The sequence below is a fragment of the Rattus rattus genome, chromosome 12 (assembly GCF_011064425.1).
Source record: "Rattus rattus isolate New Zealand chromosome 12, Rrattus_CSIRO_v1, whole genome shotgun sequence".
NCBI classification, from domain to species: Eukaryota; Metazoa; Chordata; class Mammalia; order Rodentia; family Muridae; genus Rattus; species Rattus rattus.
In genome coordinates, this window is record NC_046165.1 from 26,130,590 (window position 1) to 26,151,996 (window position 21,407).

At 39.9% G+C, this 21,407-nt stretch overlaps 1 pseudogene; it reads right to left on the reverse strand.

Annotated features, from left to right (window-relative positions):
- Positions 1–601: 601 nt before the first annotated feature.
- LOC116913905 overlaps positions 602–21,407 on the reverse strand; it is a 46,222-nt pseudogene continuing 25,416 nt past the window's right edge.

Genomic DNA, 21,407 nt, shown 5'->3' on the forward strand with positions numbered 1-21,407 from the left:
AATATGAGGAATGCAGGAAGCTTGAAAGGCTATTGACCGCATGAAGCAATCTAAGGTACTCAGTGGATCACTGGACACTGCTGTTCAGTACTACATACATTTGATGTGTTCAGGCTCTGATCATTGTTGAATCACTTGTTGTGTGGAGTGTTCAACACTACACACATCTCCTATGATCAGGTTTTGAACATTATGGCTTTAGTACTGGGACTTACTAGTTATCCACAGTTACACTATCATTCTTGTAAACATAAATCCAAGTTCTGAGGCAGAGAGAGGGAATGTTCGATGGGGTGACTTTTTTCCTCAGAGTTTCCAGTAGAGACTAGAGATTCTCCTCAAGCTTTCTTAAGAAGAGGTGAAAGGAAAGGTCTTACCTTTTACTAAGACTTGCGCAAAAAGATGTTCACCAGTGAAAGCAACCAATTGGAAATAAGCCCACAAATTAAAAAGGTGAAATGTATCCAGGTAACTGTACTCATTCAGGCCATTGATGCTGCCTTTAAACTTAACTTTCTCACTTTTAACCAAAACTTTCTAGTGTCTTCTTTCTTTCTTTTTTCTTTCAGTGTTCAGTTTCCTTTAATGACCCCTCCCTTGAAGGGTAGGTGCAGGCAGCTAGGCGACTGGCAAGACATGTTCACTTGAAGATCTTGCCTTGATAGACGGCTTTGCCCACATGCTGGAAGGCCCCCTCCCAGGAAAAGTACTCTCGAACCAGGGTCTGGGTCTCCTCGCTACCAGGATCCAGGTTCTGCCATGTATATGACTCATAGTCCACCTGCCAATCTGGACTCAGTGGAAAGGCAAGCTCTTGGCCTCAGAAGACCCAAATGCCAGAAATGGAGCTGCTGTTGTTGGTTCCAAACACTAGCAAAGGCATTCTTCCTCAGTTTGTCCAATCGCTGGAACATCCCAGTGATGAGGTTACAACTCATGAAGGTGTGGGTGAGCTCTTTAGGGAAGCGGTACTCAGCATACCACAGGGACCAGCCATCCTTATCAAAGTGCTCCCAAAAATATGGCAGCGCCACAGAGAGGGTGTCCTCATTGGAGTACTTACGCTTAAACTCATCCATCACAAAGGTACTCTTGGGCAGGTGAGCAAAAGGGTCCTTAGCCTTGGGCTCAGCAGCCAATGCCTGCTCACAACCATCCATCTCTTCCTCAGGGGCTGGGGCAGCTGCCTTTATTTCCCCTTTCCACTCAGTCTGAGGCTTCTGCTTCTCTTCTCGGGAGCCCTTTTCTTTCCTCAGGGTATCCTTTTCTGGCTGGCTCTCTGCGAACTTCTTAGCATCAAACTGAGCCATCTTTTCGCACAGCTTCACCTCCCCCAAGATGGCCCTGAACTGGGGCTGGTTAATGCAGGTAAGGAACCATCGGTTGGTATTGGGGAAGGCCTGGCGAAAAGAAGGCTCTAAGACCTGTTTATAGAAACACAACAGGGTGCAGACAACTGTGATGTCAGCCAGTGTCACTCTCTCACCAACCAGAAAAGTCCATGTCTTCAGATGAGTGTCCAACAGCCCCAAGATTCGCTTCACCTCCTCTTTGGCATTTTCAGTGGCCCGCTTGTTGTGGTGCACAATGCCTAAGGTGGGGAACACCCAGGTGCTGGCTGGAGGGATGATGTCACTGTCAGCAAAGCTCACCCACTGCACCACCTGCGCTGCTGCCTCTGGCGTACTTCCCCGCAGCTCCTCGTTGCTTACGTAATAGGCGATGGCATTGCTCTCAAATACACAGAATCCGTTATCGCCCTCAAAGGCTAGAACCTTGCCGGCAGGAAATTTTCTGAGAAATTCGGGGGGTGCGGTTGGTTTGGCCGAAGTGGAAATGGGGTGGTACGGAGAGCACGCGGACCTGAGCCCCGCTGTACTGAGCAGCGATGAGGGCCCTCCAGTTTTCAGGGTATGTGTACAGGGTCCCAGCCGCCACGGTGATTCCGTAGAGAAAGGGCTAGTGTCTTATTTCTAAACATGACTTTTACATTTAAACTTATTTAATTTGAGTTTTGGGGTAGATACTAGTTTATGGATTCATTTTTTTCTTACTTTAAGATGCATATGTTTATTCTGCAAGGATGTATATTCTGGCTATAGCTTGACTATGTGATGAAATACTCCAGACAACAAAGAATAAAAGAGATGGGCCATAAATAGAATCATAAACACAAATGAAGAATTATGTGGAGAGGGTCCCTCCTAACTGAGGACACCTAATAATGAGGATCATTTTGTGGCATTAGTTTTCATTGATAAATCAACTTAATGACATATACCCTCTTTTTAAAAATTTTTATTTTTATTATTTTTTAAATGTTATCCCCTTTCCTGGTTTCCTGTCCATAAAGACTCTATCCATTCCCCTTCCTCCTCCTTCTATGAGAGTGTTCTCTCTCCCCAACCACACCCCTCTTCCCACCCTGACAGTCTACTACACTGGGGAATCCAGCCTTGGCAGGACCAAGGGCTTCTCCTTCCATTGGTGCCTAACAAGGCCATCCTCTGCTACATGTGAAACTGGAGTCATGGGTCTGTCCATGTGTACTCTTTGGGTAGTGGTTTAGTTCCTGGGAGCGCTGGTTGGTTGGTATTATTGTTCTTGTGGGGTTGAAAGCCCCTTCAGCTCCTTCAATCCTTTCTCTAAACCCTCCGACAGGGACCCTGTTCTCAGTTCAGTGGTTTGCTGTTAGCAATCTCTGTATTTGTCATGCAGAACCTCTCAGGAGACAGCTATATCAGGCCCCTGTCAGAATGGCTAAGATACAAAACTCAGGTGACAACAGAAGCTGGCAAGGATGTGGAGAAAGAGGAACACATTGTTGGTGAGATTGCAAGCTGGTATAACCACTCTGGAAATTAAGTTTCAAGGTTCCTCAGTAAATTGGATTCATTTTGAAGGATAAAGAAGAGAAACAGATTTGTCTTTGCATGATAAAATTGTATTATATAATTTAAGCTACATTTCATTTTAACCACCTACAGAATGATTTTTTGGTAAATATATTTGAAGGATTCAGACAAGTTTAAAAAATCAAATAAAAAGATGAGTATAAATGGAAAGAGAGAGGGTGATAGAGGACTTGACATTCAGTGACATGCTTATTCAGGAAGTGTTTAGTAAGCCTGTCAATAACAATGCAGATAAACCCTCATCATACTGAATTGAAAATCTTAAAGATTCCTTCTTAGTACCCTAACAATGGGGTATAACTTAACTTCAAATTATTTTATTTTAAGAACTGCCATAAAAGATCCAAATAACTAGGTGTCACATGTTCTTTACTGAGTAAAGCAAAAGTATTCTCTGAAGAATGTTCCAGGACTTTAGAGTATGACTGTATGTGACAGTTTTCATAGAATTAAGAAAACCCCAAATACTCAAGGAATCAATGTATTATAAGTTAGAACCAACAGGATAAAAAATTATTGTTTCTAAATCTTAAAGTATTCAGATAAAATCTTTGGAGAGAATTGCCTCAACCTGTAGAGACTTGATGCCCTAAGGAGCAGTGATGCTGGGGTGAGGGCAATCTCTCAGAGGCAGAGGGGATGAGAGAACTCTGCAAGGAGAGCTAGGGAGAGGGTTGACATTTGGGATGTAAATAAATAAAATAATTAATTAATAATGTTGCTAAAAGTGATCTGCAGAGTCAACAAAGTTCCCATCAAAATTCCAGCCTTATTCTTTATATAAATAGAAAAGATCATAAAAAAAAGTCACAGGAGCACAAAATATCTCAAATAGGCAAAGAAATCCTGAGCAAGAAGAACAATGCTGGGGTTATCCCAGCATCTAAGTTCATGAAACACAATCTTCATTTGCTAGAAAAATGGGTGTGTGCAACTGCAGATTAACACATTAAGGAAATAAGCAGGACTCAAAATTAGAAACATTGCCCTATTGCATGCTTTCTTTAGTTTTAATTTAATTTAATTCAATCCTTGATTTTTAGTAAATGCTTAAAACCACATGAATACATAGACAGACAGACAAGTACTGACATATGATATTGAAGCAGAAAGAAAGTGAGAAGAGAGGAGAATAGAGTGGGTTAGGTAGGACAGGAAGGAAAATGAAAAGAAGTGGGGCAGAAAAATGTCAAAACACATGGTATAATTAAAATCATTTGTTTTTATGACATTTGGTACTATGTGTAATACATATATAACAATTAAAATTTACTCAGAAGAAGACTGCACCTGCCCAAATTGAAAACAATAAAAGACATACATAGTCTTATAAATTCACACTAAGATTGTCAAAGTAAAATTTTTATCAATGTAAAGTGAAGAAACTTTAAAAATATAGAATTAAGAAAAAAAGCTCTCTGGGATGAGGATGTTACTCCGTGTCAAGAATGCCTTAATGATTCCCTGGCTTCAGAAAATCAATGGGATCATATTTTAAAGTGATGAAACACATTTCCAGCACATAATAACTAGTTTAGCAATGCTGGGATTGAACTCACGGACTAGCACATTTCAGATAAGCACTGAACAGATAGCCTTGCCATCTCTACTTCCAAAGGTCTATTCTCGTATGTTTCTGTCAGTTGTTGATGCTTTCCTTGACATGTATTTCTTGTTCTTAGTCTCTCTTTCTTGACCACATCCCACTCTACTCACATAGATTTATGCATCAACTCCTCAGGGGCTGTCTGCAGTTTCTCACTTTCCAGATGTTCCTTTGAAACTGAATGGAAGTCCCATGACCCCACGCTTTACTCACATTATTTGCCTGCAGAAACAACACTATAGGAATGATGGACATATCTGATGTCAGTTCAAGAAGTACTTGGCCATCTTTACATCTTTGATGCAGGTATCCCTGATTACCTAGGCAGCTTATCAAGGAAAAATTAGTCTGAAGGAAATTATCTACCAACCAAGGTGTCAAAGACTTGTTCTATCTTTTTTTTTTTAAAGGCTTTCAAATAAGTTTATGCTTTTACTACTTAAGTCTGGCATGTGGTATATGAATGATTCTCAATATAAAGTCAAGCCATTGTTCTTATTATAATGACACGAAGTAATTTGCTTTTATGTTAATGGTATTATCACTTTAACTGCTACATCTTCCTTATTCAGAACCCTCAAAGGCGGGTTCTTCTACAGGAAGGCCACATTTTTCAGATATCTCTGCTCTGCCTTTTCTTCTGATTCTCACTATAAATGTGGTCAAAAGCTGCTAGTAGTGACTTTAAACAAGCTGCTTGGTGGGTTGCCTTGAAAATTCTTCCACAACAGTAAGTCATTCTTTCAATTTTAAGCTTTCAATTTTCACACAAAGCCCTAGGAAAGAACAAAAAGCAGTAAGTTCTTGACTAGAGTCTAAAATATATAATATCAAATCTAATATTGGGTCCTTATTGGCCCTAAAACCTTAGGAGCACTTATATACTGTGTGCATTTTTATAATTATCCTGGTGGTTCTGAACTTATACCAGAACTAGTATTAAGCTCTACACATGTAGGGACTTTCTAGCTGGCATTTCCAAACTGTCCTAACTTCCTTCCACAAACTAGAGCCACCCTTCTGAATCACATGCTCAGGTCACCATGTCAATGATCTTACTCTCAGTACTAGTGTTTTCTACTTGTCAGATATATATATTTGTCAACAGTTTCATGAGTAAAATTTTTTATTTTGGTTCATGGTTTCAGAGGTTACTTCTGTGGTCATCAACTTCTATTCCTTTTAATCTGAGGCAAAGCAGAACATCATAGTGAAATGATTTAGGACAGCTCACCCATGGCAACCAGGAAGCACAGAGGGAGAAAGGAAGAGTTTGAGGATTGAAGACACCCTTTCAAGGTATATCCCACTGACTGACTTTGTCCAGTTGTGCCCCCTCCACCAGCTCACTGTGAATGTTTCTCCATTAACAAAGAACTAGGACTTCAGTAAATTTATGTATAGAATAGGTTAAATCATACACAATCCATGCATATTTCAATATTGAATTTGCCAGCTAGAAACCAAGCCTTTAAATCAGGAGCATTTTGATTGATACTTCATATCCAAATGAACGCTGTGATTTCTAAATTCCTTATTAAATTATTTATTCTTCGATCTTTTTTTTACAGTCCAGACTTTATCCCCCTCCCAGTCCACACTCTGACTGTTCCACATCCCACACCTCCTCCCTTCATTTCCAAAAGGATGTCCCGACACCTCCACCCCCTACCCTACCAGACCTCCCCACTCCCTGAGGCCTCCAGTCTCTTGAGGTGTAGGTTCATCTTCTCTGACTGAACCCAGACCTGGCAGACCTCTGCTTCATATGTATATGTATATCAGCTGGTGCATGCTGCCTGGTTGGTGACTCAATGTCTGCACAATCTCAGGGTTCAGGTTATTTGAGACTATTGATCCTCCTATAGGGTCTACCTCCTTGTCAGCTTCTTCCAGTGTTTCTCCAATTCAATCACAGTGATCACCAACTTTTGTCCACTGGTTGGGTGTAAATATCTGCATCTGACTTTTAGGTGCTTGTTGGGCTTTTTGGAGGGCAGTCATGCTAGGCTCCTGGTTGTAAGAACACCATCGCATCAGTAATAGTGTTAGGCCTTGGGGCTTTCCCTTGAGTATGATCTCAATTTGGACCTGTCACTGGAACTCCTTTTCCTCAGGCCCTTCTCAATTTTTGTTCCTGCATTTCTTTTAGACAATTCTGAGTCAGAGTTTTGGCTGTGGGGTGGCAACTTCATCCCTCCACTTGATGCCCTGTCTATCTACTGGAGGTAAACTCTATAAGTTCCCACTCCCCACTAAATTCTTATAGATTTTAAAATATATAAAGACAACATATAAAAATGTATACAGTTTAAGATATGGATAAACCAACTTAACAGTTTGTCTATGAGAAGAAAATAATTATGAATAAATTTAGATTTTTCATTTCATAAGTTGAATGCTGTAAATTATAATAAGATCAGTACAATAATAGTAAAAAATTTGTAACTCTCGTCCAACTGGATATGGTTGATGATCAAAACTACGAAACATAGTTATTTCAGAAGGAAAAAGAAAAAAAGAGAAAAAATTGGATAAAAATTAGGAATTATCAGCTACCTAGTTATTCAGTCATATCAATAATTACATTAAGCATGCATGGTCTAAAACCTCACACTAAAGATAACAGCAATCGAGGATTAAAAATGAAAGCCAACTTTGTGCTGTTTATTTAAGATAGATTTGAAATAAAAGAACAAAAGAAAAGATGGAAACAAATACAGAATGGTGCAAGGTGCAGAATCCACATGAAGGCTGAACCAGTTAATATCAAAGCTGGGTTTTAAAAATTTGATAAACCACCTGGCATAATGGCAAAAAGACATTCAAATCATTAGGAATAAAAGCTGTCATTTAGGAATGCAGTAACATAGCCATGAAGTACGGGTAAATCCAAAATCATGAGCGACTTTTAATAAAATTATCTCAGCAACTGATTTAATAAAAAAGCAGTAAAAATAAAAATATTTGAACAATTTAGGTAATAATGTTTACCAGTCTAACTTAAAGGGCTACCTAAGGAGAATCTCAAATACTACAGTGTTTTGAGGCATATGGGACATTTTGTTTTTGTTTTTGTTTTTTTAAAAATTGATCATATTGTGAATCTCAGCAAATATCATTTTTTCCTTTGAGTACAGTTGGTTTACATTCTATATCATTAATTACCAAGGGTTAACTAGATTATCTCACATGTTCACAAATTGTTAAAAAGTTACATAGAATGTCATGGATTTAATAAAAATATTATCTACAAATTAAGAGATGGAACCAACATCTAAAATAATGGATGGCATAGTGAAAATCCAAAGATATACTTTAAATATTCATATTAAAAATGAATAAAAGATTAAGTATGTAATAAAGATATAAGTAAGCCTGCCCCACATGTGGCCCATACATATACAGCCACCAAACTAGACAAGATGGATGAAGCAAAGAAGTGCAGGCCGACAGGAACCAGATGTGGATCTCTCCTGAGAGACACACCCAGAATACAGCAAATACAGAGGCGAATGCCAGCAGCAAACCACTGAACTGAGAACGGGACCCCCGTTGAAGGAATCAGAGAAAGGACTGGAAGAGCTTGAAGGGGCTCGAGACCCCATATGAACAACAATGCCAAGCAACCAGAGCTTCCAGGGACTAAGCCACTACCTAAAGACTATACATGGACTGACCCTGGGCTCTGACCTCATAGGTAGCAATGAATATCCTAGTAAGAGCACCAGTGGAAGGGGAAGCCCTTGGTCCTGCAAGACTGAACCCCCAGTGAACGTGATTGTTGGGGGAGGGCGGCAATGGGGGAGGATGGGAGGGAAGCCCACATAAAGAAGGGGAGGGGGAGGAGGTTAGGGGGATGTTGGCGTGAAACCCGGAAAGGGAATAACAATCTAAATGTAAATAAGAAATACTCAAGTTAATAAAGATTAAAAAAAGATATATAAGTAAGTGAACTTTTAACATTATTCCAAGAGAAACTGAAAATTTCAATGAAATGCTCAAATTCTTTGTAGAGGAAGCTAACTTGACTGGAGATATAGTTTAATAGTAGATGGCATGCTAGTGTGGGCAAGGTCTGAGGCTCATGCCACACCACACAAGAAAGCACAGTTTGTCCACGTGAGCACAATTGGAAGCTTGAAATCTCTCTATCTCTACAAGGAACTTTAGATCTAGATGGGTTCATGTTGAATAAAACATTCGATGATGCCTCGATGTCAACAATAGAAAATATTCAAGTAGGAGTTAAGTAGGACGGCAAGGAGGCCATTCCTCCACGTTAAGTGGCTCCCTACAGGAACTCAGAACAGAATTGCAGGAGAGCTCCAGAGCTTCTGAGAAAAAGTGACCCATGGCACAAAGAAGGCCAGACCCGGAAACACAGAGAAGACTTCCAAAACCAAAACCGAAGAGTGCACTTTAACCTGTGAAGGTGAATTATGCTTGAATGACCAAAATAGAGAATGTGGTCATTGTTTTGTCTCAGTAAATGGAGAAACATGTTTGACAAAATTAAGGGAGAGTGAAAGGAGTTTTTTTTTTTTTAATATTTTATTTAAATTTTTTTTTTACAGTCCAAATTTTATCCCCCTTCTGGTCCACACTCTGACTGGTCCACATCCCATACCTCCTCCTCACCCCCTTAACCCTTTCTTCACAAGGATGTCCCCAGTACCCTCCCCCCTACACACACCAACAGACCTCCCTACTCCCTGGAACCTCTAGTCCCTTGAGGGTTAGGTGCACCTTCTCTCACTGAGCCCAGACCCGGCAGTCCTCTGCTGTCTATGTGTTGGGGGCCTCATCTCAGCTGGTGTATGCACCTGGTTGGTGATCCAGTGTCTGAGAGATCTCAGGGGTCCTGGTTAATTGAAACTGCTGGTCTTTCTATAAGGTTGCCCTCCTCCTCAGCTTCTTCCAGCTTTTCTTTAATTCAATCACAGGGGTCACCAGCTTCTGTCTATTGGTTGATTGCAAATATCTGCATCTGACCGTTTCAGGTGCTTGCTGGGCCTTTTGGAGGGCAGTCATGCTAGGCCCCTGTTTGTAAGCACACCATAGCATCAGTAATAGTGTCAGGCCCTGTGGCCTCCCCTTGAGCTGGATTCCTCAGTTGGGCCTGTTGTTGGACCTCCTTTTCCTCAGGCTCTTCTCCATATTTGTCCCTGTAGTTCTTTCAGACAGGAACAATTATGGGTCAGAGTTTTGGACTGTGGAATGGCAACCCCATCCTCACTTGATGCCCTGCCTTTCTGCTGGAGGTGAGCACTACAAATTCCCTCTCCCCACTGTAGGGCATTTCATCCTTTGAGTCCTGAGAGTCTCTCACCTCCCAAGTCTCTGGTACTTTCTGGAGGATCCCCTACCTCCTATCCCTAGATTGCCTGTTTCCTAACTTGATGAAAATTAAGCAATAAAAGCCATAGATTTGAGGGCATGGTGGTACATGCCTTTGGATTTGGGAGGTTGAGGCAGATGGAGATATGTGGAGTTGACATCAGCCTGGTCTATAGAGCAAGTTCAAGGACAGCCAGGGCTTTACATGGTAAGGAGGTGAGGAAGAGGTATGGGATGTGGACCAGTCAGAGGAACCAAGCAAGAGGAAGGAAGGAAGGAAGGAAGGAAGAAAAGAAGGAAGGAAGGAAGGAAGGAAGGAAGGAAGGAAGGAAAGAAGGAAGGAAGGAAACAATCAAGCAGGCAAGCAAGCTAGCTAGCCTTAGAGTGTGGCTGAGAGCATAGCATGAGGGCAGAACATCTTTTTAGCATGAGTGAGTCCCTTGGTTCGACGCTCTCCACCCCTCCAAAAAAATCAATCCAAAGAACAAAACCAAAAACTGAACGTGTTGTCTTAAAACAAAAGCAACCCTAAGCCATTGCATTCAGTGATCAAAAACGGAGACATTTCTGTTTGCAATATGGGCAATGGAACAAAAAGTTGTCTGTTACCATCGCTCTTGATCCAAGAGGTTTTTATCAGGGAAGTTAAGCTAGGAACAGAAATAAAATGTAAATGATGTTGAGGGAAGGACATAAAATTGTCACTATTCATATAAAATGATTATATTTGTAGGAAATTCAAAAGAATATAGGCAAAAATTATTAGGTTCATAAGTGGATTTAGCCAGATAAAGTAATATTATGGCCAATTGAATTGCTATAAATCAACAATAAATGGAATATAAAATTTAAAACAGATATAATTTATAAACTTTCAAACATCTATGGACAAAATTGCATAAGACCTTTCTGCAGGAAACTATAAATATTGTTAAAGAATTTCAACAGAGTAACATCCGTGTCTAGACCCTTGCCACCCAGTGTGTGTTCCACTGACAGTCACTTGGACGTACTCAGGGACTTTAGAGAATTTCAGATTCCTAAACTCTTTTCCAGACGTGTGATGTGTGTGTGTGTGTCTATGTGAAAACAGGTATAACAGTATATTCTTTACATTCTTAATTTTTCTTGCATAAAGTTGTGTGGTTCTATTCTTTCGTTTGGATTCTAAGCATCCTCTAAACGTCCATGTCTTAAAGGCTTGATCCCCAGACAGTTATGTTATTGGAGGAATTGAGGAATTTATGAAGCAGAACCTCGTGAGAGATCTTTATGGGAATGGATTGGAAGCCAGCAGAGAAAGCCTATCCCTTTCTTCCTCTTTATTGCCTCCTGACCTTGAGGTGAGTGAAATTTCAACCATGCTGAAGCCAGAAGGAAAAACTGCAAATTCATGAGAGACTGAATTATCTGTCATGTCAATGTAAATAAAGTGTGAACACTGAGAGAAGGTGAAATCCTTTATGCTGGTACTATGCCTGCTGGTGACCAGGGAGGGACCCGAGGGATCAATGGAATCTTTAGTTACTGTCCAACACCAATGTGAGCCAGAACTAGGAGTCTGACTAAAGAGCCTGTCCGGACCATAGAAGCATAGAATTATCGTGAGCTTTAATGCTCTTTCTCATTGCCATATCACAAATGTCTACTATGGCTCAATGTAGCATGAAACAGAAGTCAAGTAGTATCACAGCAAAAAAGGCTAGCTTAGCCAAGTTTGAAAAGCCATCATGAGGTATTGAATTTGTTGCAAAGACGTGTTAAGGCATATGCAATAGAATTGACAACCTAGAAACAGACATATACAGACACGGTTATATATGGATATTTGGCTGACAGTAAAGCTGACAAAAGAAATGTATACATTTTAAGTTTTCTGTATTTGGTTTCTCTTTCCTTCGCTGTTTTCTTTCACGTGGTCACTGATAATGAAAGAAGACTACTCCTAATACCCACAATAGCCTGAAGCTTGGCTTCTCTAATCCTCAACAATATCAGAAATAAAGAAAGGAGTAGGCATTGATATTACTCACACTTTTGGTAGTGTCAGTCCACAGCAGCTTGGGTGACTTTGTTTCAAGCATGTGATGGAGCATAGGGTAAAGAAATCCACCCACTTTGTGTTGTCAGACAAGCCAAGAATAGGGCTATATGGGGAGAGAGGTCTCAAGATGGGGCCTCCCTTTGATGACATACGGGTATGCTCCCAATGACTAGTTCTTTCGATAGTTCCTAAAGTCTCTACCAACTTCCAGTAGTGCAGAGACTGGGAAACGACCCTGTACCATATGGGCTGTGGTAGATACCTCAGAAAGCACAGAAGGGAAATGACGAATATTTAGCTACAAGGTACACCGCACTGCAGGGTTAGCTCAAGGCCAGCAGAGAGCTAGAGTGTAAATAGGAACCTGATATACAGGGTTTATAAACTGATACATTTGGTGAACAGTTTGTAATTCTGAAAAAAAATTCAACCTACAGCATTAGTGAGATGGGCCGTGCTTGTATGGCTCATCTTCAAAACATTTAAAGACATAGAGACCATCTTTTGCTCATAAAATTAAGAATTAAGAAATATACATGCAAACAAAAAGTTAGAGAACACGTTAGTACCTTGATGAGCCTTCTGTCACTGTGAAAATCAAAGGAAAAATTAAATATCAGGCAAAACACTGAAAATCAGACTACAGTTTAAAGACATGATTTCTTACTTAATCAGGGGTAAAGTTCATCAAAATAGTCTTTGGACAAAACAAAACAAAATAACAAAGATGTTATTTGTATGTAGGGCATTCAAATCATGTTGTCAACATTTGTTCCTACTTGGGTGACTGATGCTTTGACCCCAGAGCTCGTGTCACGCAGCTGATAACTTCCTGTAACTCCAGAGTCAGGGCATTGACACCCACCCACACCTCTGAGAGGTCTAGCACTTATGTGCACATTCTAGCCCATATACTCAATACACATAATTGAGAAACGAAATAAATCTTGGACAAAGTATCTGATGTCACTGTCATACAACCAGTGCCATGATTTAATTGGTCTGAGACACAGCGTGGGAGCTGGGAGAGCCTCTTGGCTGGCTAGATGTTGAGAATCACTTCTACACCACTCATCTACAACCTCAACAAACTTGGCTCTAGCGTGGTTTCAGCCCCTTCTCCAAACTCACCAAGAGCTCTGCATACTGCATGTTTCTTTTGATGCCATGCCTTCCTATGGACTCAGGAAAAAAACCTAATGGCTACCTCCATGACTAAAACTATCTCCCATCCAGAGGTTTGCATTCATTTGATGCAAAACTATTCTCTTTCTTGGAGTAGGTAACAACCTTGGGAGAAAGCCCGGCTGCCTCCAACTGTTCTTAATAAGCTCTCAGTTTCCTTTGTCTTGTCTTGGAAACAGGATGGCTGCCACTTCTGCCCCAGGTGGAGCTAACACCAGCCACTTATCCTAAAGGTCTATTTTCAATTTTCCTAATGCAGAAGGAGGTTAGAGCTCAAAATCTTTACTCTTAATGAAAAAGGGTCAAAAAGGCAATAGGTATTATTCTTATATCATCATCTTTGAAAAGGGGATGATAAATGAATTATTATGTGGCTCTTTAAAGCCTGCATGAATTTACTCGCACTGAAGGTCAAATGACACGTTCCAAAGCTAATGAAGGTCCGGAGAGCCTGGCTACTAAGATCTGCTACTCCATCCCTTAAGCACTGCTTTCTATGAGTGTTTCTGCTTTATTTGTGTGGTCCAGCTTGCTCTCTTAGCATTCTTGGGTTCTCCCCATCATTATTTTAATCAAAGCAGCTTGCAAAGTGCACGGAGGTAAAAGTCTTAGTGCTCAAACTAATATTTTTTTTTCTGAACCCACGCAGTAGCCAGATGTATCCTGTCACAGCATGCTAGGATATGCTGTTTGATGTTGCTCTTCATAGTATTTTTAAATTATTCACATATCGAATTTAAATTTATGCAATAGAACGAAGTAGAGAATATGCACGTTCAGTATGCCTTTTAAATTTTTTTTTTGGCAGATATTTTTCCATACCGCTTTTTTTTTATTTAAATGGCAAATCTCCAATTCTGAAGCTTTATGCTCGTACCCAAAGTCCGTGGAGGATGAGTGTTGTTATTTTCATTGTTTGGGAAACAAAAATGTACCTCTGATAATTTTTGTCTTTGATTACTGCTTCTTCAAAGGATTTAAACCGGAGTGAAAGCCTTTGAAATCTTCAGAGATGAGGAGACATGAGAGTTATTCGGTATGCACTGGATAAACAGATGTCTTAGCTTTTCAAACCAAACCTGAAAAAAATATAATCACAAGCTTCAGCAGCAGCCCACAACAGGCTTTGCAGGTGTACACTGTTTTCTATCTTACTAATATGAAATGGAAAAAATAATGTCATTTTATTCCTTTTTCTTGTCTAAGAATTTAGTTCCAATTAACATTTCAGAAAACTTTTTTTTTGTAAATACTTGGGAAGCAAAATACACTACATAGGAAGGAGGGAAAAAAAAACCCTCTTCTTGTCATTTTGAGTACAAATAGGCTCCATTAGAAACATATATACAAATTGCTTGGGAAGTTGAGGTCCTAATTGAAAAATTCCAAATTAATAAAAGCCAAATTTCATTCATTTACTCAATGGACCAAATCTTGTAATCAAATTTATTCTGAGACACCCATTGACTTCAGTGTGTGTTTCTCATATGGAATAATTATAGAATTAAGCACAATGGTACTGAAAAAAAATGGAAGCGCTAATAGACTGCACTGTGGCAACCGATGGCCTATACTGGATAACCCATTCGATGGACGTGGAGAGCATAGCTGTTCACTGAGTCACAGCAGTACAGAAATGGGCTTAATGATGCAAAAAGGAAATAAGCTCTATCCATTATCTGTTCAGCCTTTCCAAGATAAAAGTCTACTTACACACTTATGGGGATAAAGAAAACAAAACAAAACAAAGAGCCTTACCACCCATTGGCTGGGATGAATCCTTAAGCCAAGAAGACCTGAGTAGTTTTCAAGGTTACGTTGTACCCCAATGACTCTCAGTAATATGGTATCATTCAATGTAGCAGTGCATTAAATATCTACTTTATTCAAGCCACTTGCTATGAATACTGAAAGCAGCCGCACTTTGGATTAACTCTAAGTCTCCCTTTTTATTTGTTTAGTTTTTAAAACGTTAGGTGTATAGACACTATCCCATCCATGTACCACATACATGTGTCTTCTGCCGTCACAGGCAGAAGAGGGTGACAGTCCTCCTCCCAATGGAGCTACAGAGAGTTGTAAACTAGTAAGAAGGTGCTGGGGATTGAGTTTAGGTCCTCTGGAGGAACAACTAGTCCTCTCAATTGTTTAGCTATCTCTCCAGCCACAATTTTAATTTTTTAAATGCCAGACTGATTAAAATCCTTCAAGGAGTAGGATTTCTTCAACACTGACCCCCAAGGCCTGTAATACAAGTTCCATTTAACCTTTGGAACATATGTAAATATAGAAAATTTAAAATCTACAAATATAAAGGAGATAGATTTTTTTTCCCACTGGCAAAACGGGCTGTAGACTAGGCACAAACCTTCAAATCAGGCTTGGGCAAGACAGCTAACCCGGTAGAAGGAAAAAGTTCCCAAGACTGGGAAAAAGAATCAGAGACGTCCCCCATTCAAACCATTAGAAGTTCCACAAAACACCAGATTAAGAACCACAACATAAATACAGTTTCTGTGAGCCACTAAGAGTTCGAGTTAGTTTTTTTTTTTTTTTTTTTTTTTTTTTTTTTTTTTTTAGAGAGAGGGAGAGAGAGAGAGATCGGGTTAGATTCTTCTTAGTATTCTGACATCCTTGACCCCCCCCACCTCCAAGCTCTTATAGTTCTTACTTCCCCTCTTCTACAGGGTTCCCTGAGCTCCAAGGGGAGGTACTCAATGGATATCTCCAATCTGTGCTCTTTATCAACATAATGGGCAAACATATTTTCTTTTTATTCCATCTTTATTAAATTGGGTATTTCTTATTTACATTTAAAATGTTATTCCCTTTCCCGGTTTCCATGCCAACATCCCCTAACTCCTCCCCTTCCCCTATAAGTATGTTCCCCTCCCCATTGACCCTCATCCCACCCTCTGACATAATCACGTTCACTGGGGGTTCCAGTCTTGGCAGGACCAAGGGCTTCCCCTTCCACTGGTGCTCTTACTAGGCTATTCATTGCTACCTATGAGGTTGGAGCCCAGGGTCAGTCCATGTATAGTCTTTGGGTAGTGGCTTTGTCTCTGGAAGCTCTGGTTGGTTGGCATTGTTGTTCATATGGGGTCTCGAACCCCTTCAAGCTCTTCCAGTCCTTTCTCTGATTCCTTCATGGGGGTTCTGTCATTGATTTCAGCTCTGAGTTTGATTATTTCCTGCCTTTTTCTCCTCCTGGGTGTATTTGTTTCTTTTTGTCCTAGAGCTTTTAGGTGTGCTGTCAAGCTGCTGACATATGCTCTCTCGTGTTTCTTTCTGCAGGCACTCAGAGCTATGAGTTTTGCTCTTAGCACAGCTTTCATTGCGTCCCATAAGTTTGGGTATGTTGTACCTTCATTTTCATTAATCTAAGAAGTCTTTAATTTCTTTCTTTATTTCTTCCTTGACCAGGTTATCATTCAGTAGAGCATTGTTCAACTTCCATGTATATGTGGGCGTTCTGTTCTTTCCTTATTGTTATTGAAGGCCAGCTTTAGCCCATGGTGGCCTGATAGGATGCATGGGATTATTTCTATCTTTCTGTATCTGTTGAGACCTGTTTTTGTGACCGATTATATGCTCAATTTCGGAGAAAGTACCATGAGGTGGTGAGAAGAAGGTATATCCTTTTGTTTTAGGATAGAATGTTCTATAAATATCTGTTAAATCCATTTGGTTCATTACTTCTCTTAGTCTGTCTATGTCTCTGTTTAATTTCTGTTTCCATGATCTGTCCATTGATGAGAGTGGGGTGTTGAAATCTCCTACTATTATTGTGTGAGGTGCAATGTGTGCTTTGAGCTTTAGTAAGGTTTCTTTTATGTATGTTGGTGCCCTTGTATTTGGAGCATAGATATTTAGGATTGAGAGTTCATCTTGGTGGATTTTTCCTTTGATAAATATGAAGTGTCCTTCCTTATCTTTTTTTTGATGACTTTTGGTTGAAAATAGATTTTATTCGATATTAGAATGGCGAGTCCAGCTTGCTTCTTTGGACCACTTGCTTGGAAAGTTGTTTTCAATCTTTTACTCTGAGGTAGTGTCTGTCTTTGTCTCTGAGGTGTGTTTCCTGTAGGCAGCAAAATGCTGGGTCCTCATTACGTATCCAGTTTGTTAATCTATGTCTTTTTATTGGGGAATTGTGTCCATTGATGTTGAGCGATATTAAGGAATAGTGATTGTTGTTTCCTGTTATCTTCTTATTTGGAGGTGAGATTATGTTTTTGTGCTTGAATTCTCTTTGGTTTGTTGCAAAATGATTAGTTTCTCACTTTTTCTAGGGTGTAGCTTGCCTCCTTGTGTTGGGCTTTACATTTTATTATCCTTTGTAGGGTGGATTTGTAGAAAGATAACGTGTAAATTTAATTTTGTCATGGAATATCTTGGTTTCTCCATCTATGTTAATTGAGAGTTTTGCTGGATAGAGTAACCTGGGCTGGCATTTGTGTTCTCTTAGGGTCTGTATGACATCTGTGCAGGATCTTCTGCTTCTCATTGTCTCTGGTGAGAAGTCTGGTGTAATTCTTATAGGTCTGCCTCTATATGTCACTTGACCTTTTCCCCTTACTGCTTTTAATATTCTTTCTTTGTATTGTGCATTTGGATTTTTAAGTATTCTGTGACTGGCGGAATTTCACTTCTGGTCCAATGTATTAGGAGTTCTGTAAGCTTCTTGTATGTTTATGGGCATCTCTTTCTTTGGGTTAGGGAAGTTTTCTCCTATAATTTTGTTGAATATATTTACTGGCCCTTTAAGTTGGGAGTCTTGTCTTTCTTCTCTATCTATTATCCTTAGGTTTGATCTTCTCATTGTGTCCTGGATTTTCTGTATGTTTTGTGCTATGAGCTTTTTGTGTTTTACATTATCTTTGACAGTTGTGTCGATGATTTCTATGGTATCTTCCGGTCCTGACATTCTCTCTTCTATCTCTTGTATTCTCTTGGTGATGCTTGTATCTACGGCTCTTTATTGCTTCCTTAGGTTTTCTATATCCAGGGTTGTCTCCCTTTGTGCTTTCTTTATTGTTTCTATTTCCATTTTCAATGCATTCACGTGTTTGGTTGTGTTTTCCTTTAATTCTTTCAGGGATTTTTGTGTTTCCTCTCTAAGGGCTTCTACTTGTTTACCTATGATTTCTTGCATTTCTATAAGGGAGTTCTTTATATCTTTCTAAAAGTCCTCCATCATCAAAAAAATATCATTCTAAATCTAAATCTTGCTATTCTGGTGTGTTTGGATACCCAGTATTTTCTTTGGTAGGAGAACTGGTCTCTGATGATGCCAAGTAGTCTTGGTTTCTGTTGCTTAGGTTCCTGAGCTTACCTCTAGCCATTGGATTGTCTCTGGTGTTTGCTCATCTTGATGTTTCTGAGAGTGACTTGACCCTGCTGTAGGCCTCTGTGTCAGCATTCCTGTAGAACTGTTTTTTTTGTTTTTTTTCAGCCTTTCTTAAGAACAGGTGTTCTGATTTCAGTTGTGGCATCGCTCCTGGAGACTGTCTTCCAGCTCTAGGCGTGGGTAGGAATCAAAGGGTCCTGCCCCTGATTGCTCATAGGTCCTTGCACCCAGCAGGCACAGTTGGCACTAGGCGAATCCCTCTTGGGTCTGGACTGTGGGCAGAGGGTAGTCTCCTCTGACTTCTCAGAGTGTCCAGGTCTCTCCCCCAAGGAATTGGGTGCAGGGAGCTGTTTGACCGATTCAGTTTGGTCCTGGGCACAGATCAGAACTTTGGGTACTGGTGACTATCTGTTCCTATATCCCTGTGTCCAGAGGCACTGTGCAGTTTCCCCTTGGACCAGGGATGTGGACAGAGGTGTGCAGGGGTGGCAGTCTGTCCTGCAGTCTCAGGTTGTCTGCACTCCTGTGTGGTCAGCTCTCTTCTCCACCTCTATTCTGCTTTATGTTAGAAACATTAACTTAGTCAAATCTAGCAACACAATATATTCTGGTTTTATTTGTTTCTTATTTTGTATCATGTTGTAACTCTGGAATTCTCCTGAATCTCTTTCTTTTTTCACATTTGCACTGAAGTGACAAAGGTTAATGTGACGTAGTCATCATGTATGCACATTCTTCATTTGTATAGAAAGCATTTGCCAAAGTGTCTGCAGAAGTTGTGTATTGTTATGGTACAAATTACTGTCAACTTAATTCTCTTAAACAACACTTAATTTTCATCTCAAAATTTTGTAGATTAAACATCAAATTGAGTTCAACTAGATTATCTTTTTAGTGTCTCACAAAGCCCAGGTAAATATATCAGTAAAGTTGAGATCACATCTGGGTTTCTGGAGCAGAATTTATTTCCAAGGTCATTAGGATTAGGTACAGAATCTAGTTCCTTCCATCTGAGGAAGTAGGATAAGTGCATTTTTCTATCGTCTCTGTCAAAGCCTTGAACGAGCAGCTTTATCCACCTGCATTCAGGCCAGCCAAGATGGATTGCTTGTTTCCAATTTCTCTGATGTACTAATCTATGCTACTAGTTGAAGAAAACTCTTGTTTATAAAGATTCACTATTGATTAGATCATATTATCTTTATTACCTCAGAGTAGATTGAATCGTTGGGGGTAGTGAGAAACCAGTAGAAAAAATGCTTGTCATGTGCAACAGGAAGTCTGGAGTTCAATCTCCATCATCAACAGGAAATGCCAGACCACAGTGCTGGAGGATAGGTCAGTGGTCCAGAGCTCTTTCTGTGGTCTCCATCAACAACTATCAGGTGCCTTACAACTGTCTGTAACTCCAACCGGGAAGATCTGATGTTCTCTTCTGGACTCTAATGCACTGCACTTCTGTGGTCACACCTATGTACATATGCATAGGCAAAAGTAATAGAATAAATATATATGCTTATAAAAGTCAGGTATGGTGGTGGTCATCTAAGTTTTGGGAAATTGGAAGTGGTTAGATCCATAGGGTTTACTGGCATGCTAACCTAACCTTTTCAGCAAACCCTAGGCAATAGAAAGGACCCTATCTCAAAGACAAGGTTCATAGTTTGTGACAAACTACATCTGAGATCGATGTGTAACATCCACATGCATGTGTACAGGCATACACTCACAGATACAATACATGAAGATCTTCAGATGCAGGCATACACAAATGTGTTCATGCACATATACCTGCACACGTGTGCACATGCACGCACGCGCGCGCGCGCGCGCGCGCACACACACGCACACACACACACACACACACGTAACTATATTCACATTTGTAAAAAGTCCTTTACTATGCAAGGTAAAATTATTCTGGCCATAGCATCTCATTATTTTCACAATTCTAATAATTAGAGTTAAATATATTAGGGGGCCATTTTGAAATCCTGTGTAATATCCTGGCTTTTAGGCACAGTCCATTCATTGTGGCATTTTAGGGTATATTTAGTTGTACAGTGAAAACATCTTACATTTTCTCCCATGTTCTCTGAGACTTTTTTGAGAATCAATTCTAAATTCTACCTCATATACAAAGCTCCTCTGTGTGTTTTTAGCTACATAGTGAAGATGTTAATATCCAAAAGTATAAAAGTTCCTCCAATGTCAAGTTATTTATTATTGGCAAACTATATAATTTGAAGCTTCTTTAAGGGTTTTTTTTTTTAAACATCTTTGAAGAACCTGGATAATCAAAATTCTTCCTATATTTTAAAAGACACTGCTCATGAACCTTCCTGCTCCCCAGGAGATAGTGGCAATCCCAGGGTGTCCCTAGTTCATACTCTGACATGAGCTGAGCCATTGCTCAAAGGCCCGGCCCCGATGTGCACAGACAAACTCAGACTGAATTTTTTTAGAAGTCTCTTAATATAACTCAAGACAGCCATCTTGTCTCCACATTTTGTTCACTAAAGAACAAACTTTAGAGAAAGAACAAGGATGGATTTGAAGTTTCACTCTTTCAACTGCCTCCCAAAGTTTCTGAAAAACTACAACACTAAAATAAACTAAGTTTACATCTTTCTCCATTCCATCAAATCTGATATTTAAAGTGTGATCTTTAGAGACTAAGAGACCTCTGGGAGTTTGTTCTTTGAAACATCCAAGGCTCCTCTGTTATAAATCAAAACATTGACTTTCATGTTTACTGTGTCTCTTAGGAACTGTGATGGCCACTTTGCAATTAAAGGTATAAACAAAAAGCCTAAACCAAACCAAAAGAAAACTTCCCTCTCTTTTCAGGACTAATGAGCAATGCCCTACTTAAGGTTCAGATGGAGAGCATGTTTGCACGAAGCATAAGGGTGGACAAAGAAGCGAAAAGCATGCTCTAAGGCACCCAGATATAGCATAATG